The sequence below is a fragment of the Podarcis erhardii genome (assembly GCF_964252035.2).
Source record: "Podarcis erhardii genome assembly, chromosome: 4".
In the NCBI taxonomy this organism is placed as follows: domain Eukaryota; kingdom Metazoa; phylum Chordata; class Lepidosauria; order Squamata; family Lacertidae; genus Podarcis; species Podarcis erhardii.
The window spans coordinates 101803922-101816432 of NC_138508.1; the positions used below are offsets into that span (position 1 = coordinate 101803922).

The 12511-nt window shown below is 40.4% G+C and overlaps 1 protein-coding gene across 9 annotated transcripts in view; it reads left to right on the forward strand.

The window, feature by feature from the left end:
• Positions 1–12511, forward strand: part of PCDH9 (protocadherin 9) — a 776895-nt gene that overhangs the window by 293974 nt on the left and 470410 nt on the right. The window lies entirely within an intron of this gene.

Consider the following 12511-nt stretch of genomic DNA (forward strand, 5'->3'; position numbering starts at 1 on the left):
ATTTGGTGCCACAGAAACATCTAGCTAGGGATGATTTATAATACAATTGTATTAGTGTGACATTGAATTCGATCCAATATTATTATTGGGAGGAATTCAGCATCACATCATATAACATATAACACTGCTGTGTTGACTGGGTGCTACCACTTTATTGTCGTACACATATGAAAGCAGGCATAACACAGGAACACAAATGCACATAGTGAATTTATCATATATATGTAATATTTTCAACCTTATATTACTTACACTCTGTGCTTAACATCTCTCTCTCTCTCTCTCTCTCTCTCTCTGTGTGTGTGTGTGTGTGTGTGTGTGAATGTGGCAGATACTTTCTGCTTTTGCCATTATTTGCTGAGTTGTACCATGTGCATTTTGGTTGCCTAACGCTGGTAGTTACCTTGGTCTCTGAAGGATGCAAAGGAATTAAGAAAAATATACTAATTTAACATGCAAAACTGATTCAATTTTAACATAAAGGCAGTGCATCTTGGGAATGTCTTCATGTCAGGTTTAATGGCTTCACAAAATTTGCAGACAAGCACAAGAGTTTTTAGCCTTGGTTTTTTATGCTTTCAATATTCCTTTGCAATTTGCTTTCACCTCACATGCATATGATTCTAATAGAATCCATATCGGTGAAGAAAACAGACTATCCAGGTATCCAGAATCAATCTATAGCTATACATTAGAGAGTTCAGGCAAATCAATATGAATTTTTGCATTCACTTTGACTACCTCTTGCAAATGGGATTCTGTAGTGACCCCCAAATGCTTTCATATGAGTAGAAGTATTGCATTGAGTGATAGGATTCTATTATTTTTCTCTTAAAAAGTTAATATCCAGTGACTTGAGGCTGTAAGCCTATGAAAACCAACCTAGAATCAAGTGAGACTTACTTCTGAGTAGGTGTGGGTAGGTCTGTGTTGTTACTTGAGCTTCAAATTTATATATATGTTTAAATCAATTACTTTTTTATTTTTGGCACAATGGAATTAAATATGGCAGAATGGAGTGATATTTGCCTTCTGGGGGCATGGATTCTGCCTTTTTTAACAATAGCTGCAATGGTTTTCCTATAAAGGCACAGCTGTAGCAATTTGGCAGCCCAAAATGCCCCACTTCACCCTACAATTCATGATTCATTCAAATATGATGTGCATAAACACACACACTATTCAATCACAATGACCTGTGAATAAAAACTGAAGATTCAACAGCCCCTTTCTAAACACGTGAATTCTGAGTGTGATAATCTGTATCCAAAACCATGGAGACTAACATGCTATTCTCCTATGTGCTGTGTGTTCTTCATATGGGGAGGATTCCAATATGTGTTCTCCTGCCTGCAGCCCAAAGTGGTGCAATGCAGCAGGAGCTGCACCGTGCGACTCTGCCTGACTGTCCTGCACCATTTTTTAACATTTGATTTCAGGTTTATTGTTTCAAATTGCTTTCATAACCACTTTGTATCCCCTTAAGACCATGATAGGCAACTTGGGCATTTAACTCACGACCGTAGCACTAATTTTCAGTACTGACCACTGCAGAAAAAACAAAGCATGGCCTGCATTTATGAAGTTTGTAGCTGATCTCTCCTGGAAGAGTTCAGGGGCCACCTTCCATGCATCTAAGGATTTACAAGGGTCACAAAGCAAATTAGAAGAGTAGAAAACTATTGAAACTCACGCTGGTTTAAATATATGCTAGTTACTGCTGATGTCTCGGTTTGTATCTGCCATCACTATCACTGCCTACTGTTTTGTTTATGAGCAGAGCTGCCTTTTATAGCTTGCCTAATCTGCTGAAACCTGTTCAAGGTAATCCTTACTCAAAAACGGGTTCCTACTGGGGGAAGTAAGCTGGCAGTGATGCTGACATCACAGTCTGAAAATGCAGCATCAACAGAAGATAGTCTTCCTCCTCAAATACGTAAGGAGAGGAGAAAAATTAGTTGTACAAAATGCCACACACAGAGAGACACACACAATGCTGCTGCCAAGGTGGCACCAGGCATTTAAAGTGATGATATTGAAGTGGCAAGTTGTGAATTGTTGGAAAGTGAAGCTGTGCAACACAAATGTGACAGCCTTGCCGAAGGCACCCACTGGGACTGCACTGCAATATGATGACTACTTCTGTTTTACTGTACTGTTTTAGCTCTGCAAATTTCGGGGGAAATGTATTTCATTTCATTTGTTGTTGTTTTTTAATCAGTTTCATTTTTCAGATATTAGTTATCAGTGTCTGGGCCATTGTCAAACTGGTAGATTCTGTGCCTTTCCCCCATTTGAACGCAGGTAAAGGTAAAGGTGGGGACGCGAGTGGTGCTGTGGGTTAAACCACAGAGCCTAGGGCTTGCTGATCAGAAGGTCGGCAGTTTGAATCCCTGCGACGGGGTGGGCTCCTGTTGCTCGGCCCCTGCTCCTGCCAACCTAGCAGTTCGAAAGCACGTCAAAGTGCAAGTAGATAAATAGGTACTGCTCCAGCGGGAAGGTAAACAGCGTTTCCATGCACTGCTCTGGTTCGCCAGAAGCAGCTTAGTCATGCTGGCCACATGACCCGGAAGCTGTACGCTGGCTCCCTCGGCCAGTAAAGCAAGATGAGCGCCACAACCCCAGAGTCATCCGTGATTAGACCTAACGGCCAGGGGTCCCTTTACCTTTACCTCAGTGGTTTAGACCACAGCACCACCCGCGTCCCTGAACACAAGTAGGGATGGGCAAATGAGCAGTCCTAAATATGGGGGCAGGGAGAAGAAATCCATATTGGAGCTTTCGCCTCGAGCACAGTCTTGCCAGTTTACAGTGACCTGAGTGGGAGATGTGGGTGGACCTCTGGCTGAGCTCCCACATCCACAGCCCTGTTGACTATATGGTGACATATCTCTTCTAACCGATAAAACTGTCAGTGCGTTTGCAAAGCTAAGCAGGATTTGGTATAGTTTCAAATCGGATGGGGTTCAAATCGGATTATGTATTGAAATTCCTGCATTGCAGGAGGTTGGACCAGATGACCCTTCGGAATCCCTCCCAATTCTGCGTTTCTGTGAGTGTGAGTTGAAACTGGCTGATCTTAATGCAGTGAAAGCGCTGAAGAAGAGTCACCAGAGAGTGGATATTCAGATTGGATCCTCAGCTTATTCAGCTTGGCAGCCTGGCCTAAGTAAACAGGGTGGTGCAACTCAAACATTATTTTAAAGGCTTGTTTTCTGTCTGCCAGGCTTAGTGGACAAAGTTTGGATCTGGTATAACTTTACACTGGCTTAACCTACGCTGGCTTGCTTTACACCAGCTTCTTGTGTAAAGGTAGGGTTGCCACTGGTCCTCTTTTTCCAGGACATGTCCTCTTTTTCAGGGGGAGGGGGATTTCTGTCTGGGTGGATTTTTTGAATTTGCCAAAATGTCTGTGGGTGCAGGAGTGGGCGACTTTTCAGTGTTGCAGATGTAATACTAGGCAACCAAGTGCAAAACATAGACATGCTGAATTTTGCATCATGCAGGAAAGGACCAAGTCCTTGTTTTTGTATAGTGTGTGTCCCCTCCTCCCCCCATGTGTCCTCTTTTTTGCTCTTCAAAATATGGCAACCCTAGAAGGATTACTCCCTCTGTCACTGAACACAAGCAAGTGTAGAAATTTAGATATGATATTGCCCCACTTGTTTTTTGGAAGCTGGGTAGAAAATAATGGAAAATAGCTTTTATGTGTCCCATTAACCTGAATAAAAGCCCAACTGGAAAATTGAGTGTGATTGTCAAGTTCATAATATCTAATACAATAGAAGCAAATTAGAGTTATCTCCAGCAGCAGACATAGCAGCAGATTGCTTTATAAATCATCATATCACTGACAGTCAATTACATTCAAAACTTTTCAAGCATGAGACTGCGTTGGTGTTTATCTACCAACAAATTTGTCCAAACCAGAAAATACAGTAAGTTTGGGTGGCTTAAAGAATAATTTTCTATTAAGAGTATGGAAAATCCTCCATATTTTATAGTTGCTAGTTTTAGTCTATTTATTCTCCCCACACACCATCCCATTTCTGGGGAAATGGAGTTACATTGACGATATCTTACTTTTTAATACAGGAAGTTAATCAATAAATGGTATTGCAATTTTGCATGTCATTTATATCCAGCCTTCCTCAGAGGAGTTCAGGAAGTTCTACATGGTTCTCAGCCTCCTCACAGCACCTTTCTGAAGTAGATTAGGAGCAGAAATAGTGACTGGTCTGAAGTTACCTAGTGAGCTTAATACTGAGAGAGGATTTGAGTCCTGGTCTCTCCAACTCTTGTCCAACACAAACCATTATGTTACATATATTATATTCCAATTATATTCACCACCACAATTACATTCACAACTGTTAAATATATTTAAATTTTAGCATGAGGAAAATATTCCAAGGCTCTGCCATGTGCTCAGATCCAGCTGCACCATCACACATGCTTCTAAAACACTCAAGTATTTTGATTTAATGTAACACAGCAAAGCCAAGAAAAGATATGCTCGTATAATGTGTGTGTGTGTGTGTGTGTGTGTGTGTGTGTGTGTGGTCTGATTGTGGGGGTAAATAAAGCAAAAACGAGAGGGAGAGAAGAGTTGTTAATATGTGAAACCAGCCTGAGAATATTCACCAACATCTTATCAAAACATTTTTTTGTTTCTCTTAACATTCCTCCACATTTGTCTCACTTTTGTGTAAAGATGCATAAAAGTGAAGATGATAGTTGCCATTGAATTCCACCAAATTGTAACAATGACATCAATTCAATTTCCAATTTCCAGAACATCTATGGAATTTCAGGAGAAACTAAGAGTCTATAAAACTAGTGAAATTCATGTGGACACTTTTGTATATCCTTTGATGATCATCTGCTTACCTCATTAGGCACCTTTGTCCCCATCCCAGAAGCTGTTGGGCTCCAACTTCCATCAGCTCCAGCCAACATGGCCAGTGGTGAAGGATGATGGAAGCTGTAGTCCAATATGGAGGGCCAGAAGTAAGATCCTCTGCTTGCACGTTTAGAGGCAGGAGCCATGGCAATACCATCTATTTTTTATTCTTTACTTGTGCTGATTTCTGGGTAAATGTGCATTTATCTAAACATAAATTTGCATTTTGTTTGTTTGTTTGTTTTGTTCATTAAATTTCTCTCTCCCCCCTTCATCTAAGGATCAAAGAGCAGTTTACAATATAAAAACGCAAAAATACATAAGCTAGTAACAAACAAAAACAATACCCCCTGTTTAAAAGGCCATAGATTACTTAGTTAACCAACGGCTAAATTGTCCAGCCTTACATCAATAAGTGCAAATGTTTGCTCTCTCTGGTACAGTGGTGCCTCGCAAGACAAAATTAATCCGTTCCGCGAGTCTCTTCGTCTTGCGGTTTCTTCGTCTTGCGAAGCACGGCTATTAGCGGCTTAGTGGCTATTAGCGGCTTAGTGGCTATTAACGGCTTAGCGGCTTAGCGGCTTTAAGAAAAAGGAAAAAAACTCGCAAGAACTCGCAAGACGTTTCGTCTTGCGAAGCAAGCCCATAGGGAAATTCGTCTTGCGGAACGACTCAAAAAACGGAAAACTCTTTCGTCTAGCGAGTTTTTCGTCTTGCAAGGCATTCGTCTTGCGGGGCACCACTGTACGTTTCCCATTCTATGCATTTACTTCTTTAAATTTTTCATTTTAAGCCTAAATAATTTCTCCTAGAATTCGATATTGTTAGCATTCACCTTGCTTTCCCTGGCCTTGCTTTCTACTCGTTAGAGACATGAGGTCATATTCCTACCAGTTGGTAGAAAAAATTACAATGCTGCAATTCCTAAGGGACTCGATCTTAATTCGCAAGGTGAGCATCTTCAAAATAACAATAAAAAAATGGAATGCAAACTAGGACTAGTTATTAGATGCCTTCCCTTTGCTCCGTATGTAGGATGGCGCCACATATTTATGCTAGGCATGTACCTCAGTGGTCAGTAGCCAATAAAGGTGCGTATTTTGAAAAAGCTTTTCAAAATGCCCCCTGAGTTGGAATAAAAGAAGACTCGGTGAATAAGTGCTGATGTTTTTAATTCTTGCATAGCCTTCGCAGCTGAAAAATAACCAGCCAAGGAAAATATTCTTTGGCTTGACAGTTACAAATCAATGGCACATGGAACTCGAGAGCAATAGTTACAGGAAGAAAGAGAAACCAATGACATCTGTGGCCTCTTGTGTTCTAATTATGCTGCTACTGGGCGGCCCAGGAAAATGATTTTTGTAGCAATGCAAAGGGAAGCGGGCAATGGCGTTTCTTCATCTACAGACCGTTTGGGAACATGACAGTTAATGTTTCTGATAAGATTTGCATATTTCCAATCATCTGCCTCTGGCAGGTATGGAGAAAAGTTTTCAGCTGCCAGTTTTGACAGTCGCAAAGTCTGGCAGCTGCTAGTAATGGGAAAGCAAAGCAAAACAAGTTAGAGGAGGGAGGGAGGAATACTGGAAAAATCCCACACTACTATTGATATTTGTATAGCACTCTTATGACATCTGCCCTCTCCACCCTCAATAAATACATGCATCAATAATAGAAAAGAATTGTGTAGTGGGGAGTGATTACTACACATTTCGGCAGGTGAAGATAATCAGTAATTTTAAAGCAAAAATTGTGACTTCTCAACACTTTGAACATGCTTGAAAATTGCATCTGGCTCAGTTGAAAATAGAACTGAGAAATTACAAACTTGGGCATCCAATGGAATACTGAAAAACATCTGTAGGTGTTGACAAAACGGTAACCTCTTGGGAAATAGCGATTGTGCCAGAACAATATTTCTCCCCCTTATAATGCTCACAGGAGAACATCTATTTACTAAGTGGTTCACAGAATGCAGGCTGTTATCATGCAGCAACATCAGTGAAGAGTATTATTAAGGTTTTTATTTCTTTATGCTGCAACTCTGTGTACACTTACACAGGAATAAGCCTCCCTGAACTTAGTGATGCTTACTCCTTAGTAAATATACATATGATTGCACACTTAGTCATTTTCCAGTACGTATCTTACCAGACTTTACCTTTGCAAGTTTTTGATGTTTCTAAAGGCAATGCTAAGATTACCAAAGTTTTGTGTTTGTAGCCACACTTTTTTTTTAATGATGATAATCTGTAGTGTTTACTTAACACTTAGAATGCTAATAGTGTATCACATAGTTACTAGAGCAATCCTTGTAACATACATGTACGATGAGTTGCTATTATTAGCTCCATACTGTAGCTGGGAAATTGAGGCTGAAGGAATAATGATGTGCCTAAGACCATCTTTTGAGTTCATTTAAATTTAAATCTACTGAGTTCATTTAAATCATTTAAATCTGGGGGTTCCTCTAAATTTAGAGGTTGGGGAAAATTACACTAGGGTTGGGCAGGAAAGTTCCATTGTGCAGCTAAAAGTGTTTGTACTAGTGGAACTCTTTAGCTGGATACCGCCCTGGGTATCTGAGTTAAACTCACACATTAGCTCGGGAAGTGAAGAACAGGTCAGTTCCTTGTGGAATCTGCAAAGGCTGATTTCTTCAAGCATCCTTGGTGTGCAAAAAGGTCTGTATGCAAACAAAACTTCCACTGAGTGTTGAGAACCCAAAATATGTCCGATTGAATATTTCTGATTGTACTGTGAAGTCAGAAATACAGGGGCAAATTTCTTGCTGCATTATTCTCCTGTCAGTTGTTTGGTTCAGTTGTTGTTATGAAGCAGATCAGTTGGTTTGGGTATGTTTTATTACTAGGAAAATTTGCAGATTAAAAATCCTCCTGTGATGGGGCAAAACTCTACATTTTATTTGGCAATGTTCTTCTTCTTCCTTTTCTGCATACAAAGAGCAGAGCTGGTGGTGGTGGTAACTTCCTTTTTTAAGTTGGAGACCTGTACATAATATTTGCGACATTTGCCTGCCTTTGTTTTCTTCTACCCATCACGGGGAGGCATCACCATCATAATAAATGGCCTGTCAACACATTTACTGGACCAGAGCTCTCATGGGATAATCACTGAATTTTCATCAAGACTGCAGTGATTAGATTTTCTGATTATCATAATCAAATAACTAATTAACTATCATGTTTCAGAAAAGACATAAGATTAGAAAGGTTTCCAGAATGGCTTCAGTCTCTCTGAAATTATGACTGCTGAGGGATGGAGGAAACAGTGGGTTGACAGAAAAGACAATATCAAGGCAATATTATCCATTGGTTTACAGAGCCCTGCACTTTATTGGACACTTCTAGTATTTAATCTTTCAGTTCCTTACATACTTTTTTTCTAATAGGCATTGTTTCTTCTTGTTGGTTCTAGAACCCTGAAGTCAGAATGGGATACATACAGTTACTTAGTATTGCCCTACATCAGGCATTAAATAAAATCCATGCACATTGGTTTGTTATGATGTTTAGTATATAGTTCAGCTTGAAATCCTAAATTTGGGTTTGTTTGCAAGGAGTGGCATGAAGACAGGAGTAGACTCCCATTTGGATTAGTAGAGGTCTAAGTGTGTGCTTAACTTTGCAACTGAAATCATTGAACCTTCAAATGTGCATATCTTTAGATGTACCTGTACAAAATCCATTTATTTAACACACTTAAACATTAGGACTTATATAAATGTCTTCTCCTTGAGGCCTGGAGACTTTTAAAAAGAAAGAATGCAGCCTGTGCCAGAGACCAGATCCTGTGCACCCTTTGTGGTGCATACTTGCAGACATGTTATCAGATGCTACTGACAGTGAAGAGTATTTTGTGGGGAAGAACAGAAAGCAATTTCACTCCCTTTGAAAATGAACTAAGTTCTAGCCCTGTGTAACCTGGGATTTCAAGGATAAACTGTGAAGTTGCTGTACAGAGGTTTCTCTTCTACCAACAAAGAAATAAGTTTGAAATATTTTACTTAGCTACAACCAAATCCATAGGTGCCTTTTCAAACACTCTTTGACTTTCAAAGTTTTCCCAGCCATCTTTATAAAAAGATCAGATTAGTTTAGTGGTTTTGAAAAGGCAGGTGCTCCCACACGTGTTTAGGATCTGCTGTATCTCAAGAGATACAGAGCTTTTAAGGGGGGGATTATATTCAAAGGCTTTCTGAACATCATAGTTTAATAAGAGTTTACTTGCAGCCAAAGGTAGTCTCTGTCTGACGCTAGATAAGGATCTTGCCTCAAAGATCATGCTGTCTTGTTCCTTAGGCAATCGTAACACAAGAGATATTGAACAACTGTCTACAAAAGAGTTTAAGAAGAATGCGTAAGCACACCTTGAATTCTAGGTTGCTGTAATAAACACACAACTGGCAAAAACATTAACGGCTCCATTGAATCCATTAGTGCACTTTTGAAAGAGGTTTGGCTATATGGGAGGAGCCTGTAATTGTGAAGGTAAACTTTCAGTCCATGTCTGTCTATAGAAGACCTCTGGCCTTGATGGGAATTTTGAAGTGCAAGAATAAATAACTTTAAACTGAGACTTTGTTGAGGAACATGTTTCTCCCAACTTTTATTCTTGTAGTTACATTTCAGCAATTTAGGAAGGTGATATTAATATTCGATGGATGAGTTTGTTGGGACCTTTCCCTATGCTTGCAGAAGCAAAAATAAACCCACACTATGCATAGTATCACACTATGCATTCAACGGTGTGAATGTGAAACTCTCACAGGAATATCCATTCCATCTTTGATTCATTTTGTTCTGTACTTGATGGATGTGCACAATTCAGGCCATGGGCTCTGGAGATGGAGTAAACATGCCCTGTCCTCTAGTAAGCAGAGTGCATTGGCCTTCAAGCATACTAAAATTTAGCTTTTGCCCTGTTGGGTAAAGTATTGTAATGATTGCAATACCCACACACCCCGCTGCCCATATAAATAGTGGAGGGGTGAGTTACAAAAATTGACACACAGCATAATTTAGGATTATGCTTCCTAAATAGTAGTGCCACATTTATTGACAAAGGTTCTCTCAAGATAGAGATTTCCATATACATCTGCAAAAGGAAGGTTTGCGGAAGAACTGTCTTATCCCGCCCCCCCCCCCAAAAAAAAAAGAATAAAAAAGTGCACTACTCCACCAAAACTCTTCTTTTTCCTGACTTCCTTGTTCAGTATCCTAAATGTCGCATCTGCTGGATTTCCAGTCCAGGTTTTTTCCAGTTGCCTGTGGTGATGCAATCTGGCAAGTTCCCTTTCCCCTAATGGTCTGTGCCAAAATGAATAAATGTTTTAAAGCCAGTAATCAGTAATTCTCAAGCTGAGGCTAGATGAATTCATAGACATTTGCATTTTATCCCTCTCTTAGGTGCACCTTTAGTGTAACATTAGAGTACACCTTTACATTCTTGAGAATGAAGTTCATGTTTTGTTAGGAAAAGGATGCAATGCTGAAAAGTCTGCCCACTGACTGATTAGCCAGACACAGATATCAGGCAAATAGAACAGGAAAACTTAAAACTTAATCAATAAAGCTTTAACAGAAGGAATGTAATTAATGCCAGTCTCAGCAGGATATTATAGAAAAAATGTCATGTCAAATCTGATCTCATATTTTTAATGAGCAGAATTGAAAAATGTATTTTTGATGGTTTGGCTTCCCTGGATGACTAAGGGATACCCTAGACATTATTTTACGTGCCATTGAGTTACTTCCTTGTGGCCCATTTCCACTTCTGCACTGTAGAGTCTATATTAACAGTCACCATTAATAGTCCTACTTCTTTAAGCTGCAGCCAATGTTGTCCAATGGCTGGGAATGAATGCACTAAAGGCCACACATTTTTCATTCCTGATCTAAAGTGGTATTCCCTGTCCCTTCTCCACCTCATCAGTGGACAGTGGTGGTAACACAGCATCATGTGATGAGCATTTGTAGACATTAGACTGGATTCTCTCAGCACACTATGAGAAAGTAGCAGGAGTTCAGCTAAGGACACCTGCATAGGACATAATTGTATGTTCTGAGAGTATCCATTATTGGTACGTCAATAAAGCTACCAGGTGATTAATTCTTGGAAGGGGAATCTACCACCCCTCCCAGCATAAAAAAAATACTTTAAAAAATACTTTAAAAAAATAATACTTAAAACGTAATAATAGTAGCAGGACATGCTATCAATAAAGCACTTATTAGGTTATTTAAATCTGTAAGTGCATCTCAGCAAGTAATTCTAATGAGCAATCACTTTCTGTGAAAGATAGGATACCCGAAGGAAGGAACTGATGCAGGTCAGCTGCAAGACAACCTTTTCATCGGTATTCTGGAAAAAGATAAAACATCTACAATTAATGCTGATTAAATATGTTTATAATTCAAAGGTTGAATGTGGTCAGAGAAAAAGAAATGCAGTAATCTCTCAGTGAGACAAAGTCAATAAACATTATATTTCAGCAGTATGTCTGGCATAGCTATTCAGCATTTTTTGGTGGATTTTTACTCTGGGGGAAGTAGGGATAAGATGGGGAAAAGCTGTAGTATGAGAAGTAGATATGGCCCCTCCCCTGACTTCCCATGTTGTGGCTCTTTCTCTCTTCTGTGGAACGCTAGACTTGGTTGCCATATTGCATGGCCTGGGGTATTAGCTGAAGAATGATAGTTCTCAGTGCTGAACCTTGGGGTCTCAAATTTCAGCAGCAGCCTGTGCAACACCAAAATTTTGTACCCCCTGCCTCTCACCTTCCATTCTATGTCAGGTTCCACACCCAGTGCAACTGAACCTGTTGTGCTTCCTTATATCCAACTCTGATACAGGCAGCAATATTAAAGGTAAAGGGACCCCTGACCATTAGGTCCAGTCACGGATGACTCTGGGGTTGCGGCGCTCATCTCGCTTTACAGGCTGAGGGAGCCAGCGTATAGCGTATATGTGGCCAGCATGACTAAGCCGCTTCTGACAAACCAGAGCAGCGCACGGAAACACCATTTACCTTCCCACCGGAGCAGTACCTATTTATCTACTTGCACTTTTGTGTGTGCTTTCAAACTGCTAGGTTGGCAGGAGCAGGGACCGAGCGACGGGAGCTCACCCTATTGTGGGGATTCAAACCGCCGACCTTCTGATCGGCAAGCCCTAGGCTCTGTGGTTTAACCCACAGCACCACCTGTGTCCCAAATGCCAAATGGCTATACAGTGGTACCTCAGGTTACAGACGCTTCAGGTTACAGACTCCGCTAACTCAGAAATAGTACCTTGGGTTAAGAACTTTGCTTCAGGATGAGAACAGAAATGGCGCAGCAGCGGCACAGTGGCAGCGGGAGGCCCCATTAGCTAAAGTGGTACCTCAGGTTAAGGACAGTTTCAGGTTAAGAACAGACCTCCAGAACAAATTAAGTTCTTAACCTGAGGTACCACTGTATATACTTTTCTTTGGTGGGAATGGCATCTGCAGTATTAGCTTCCCACCAGGAATTCCAGGACTGGTCTTTATGACTCCCATTCTCCAGCAGAAAAAGATGCTGCACTGAGGGCCTTCATCTTCACCTG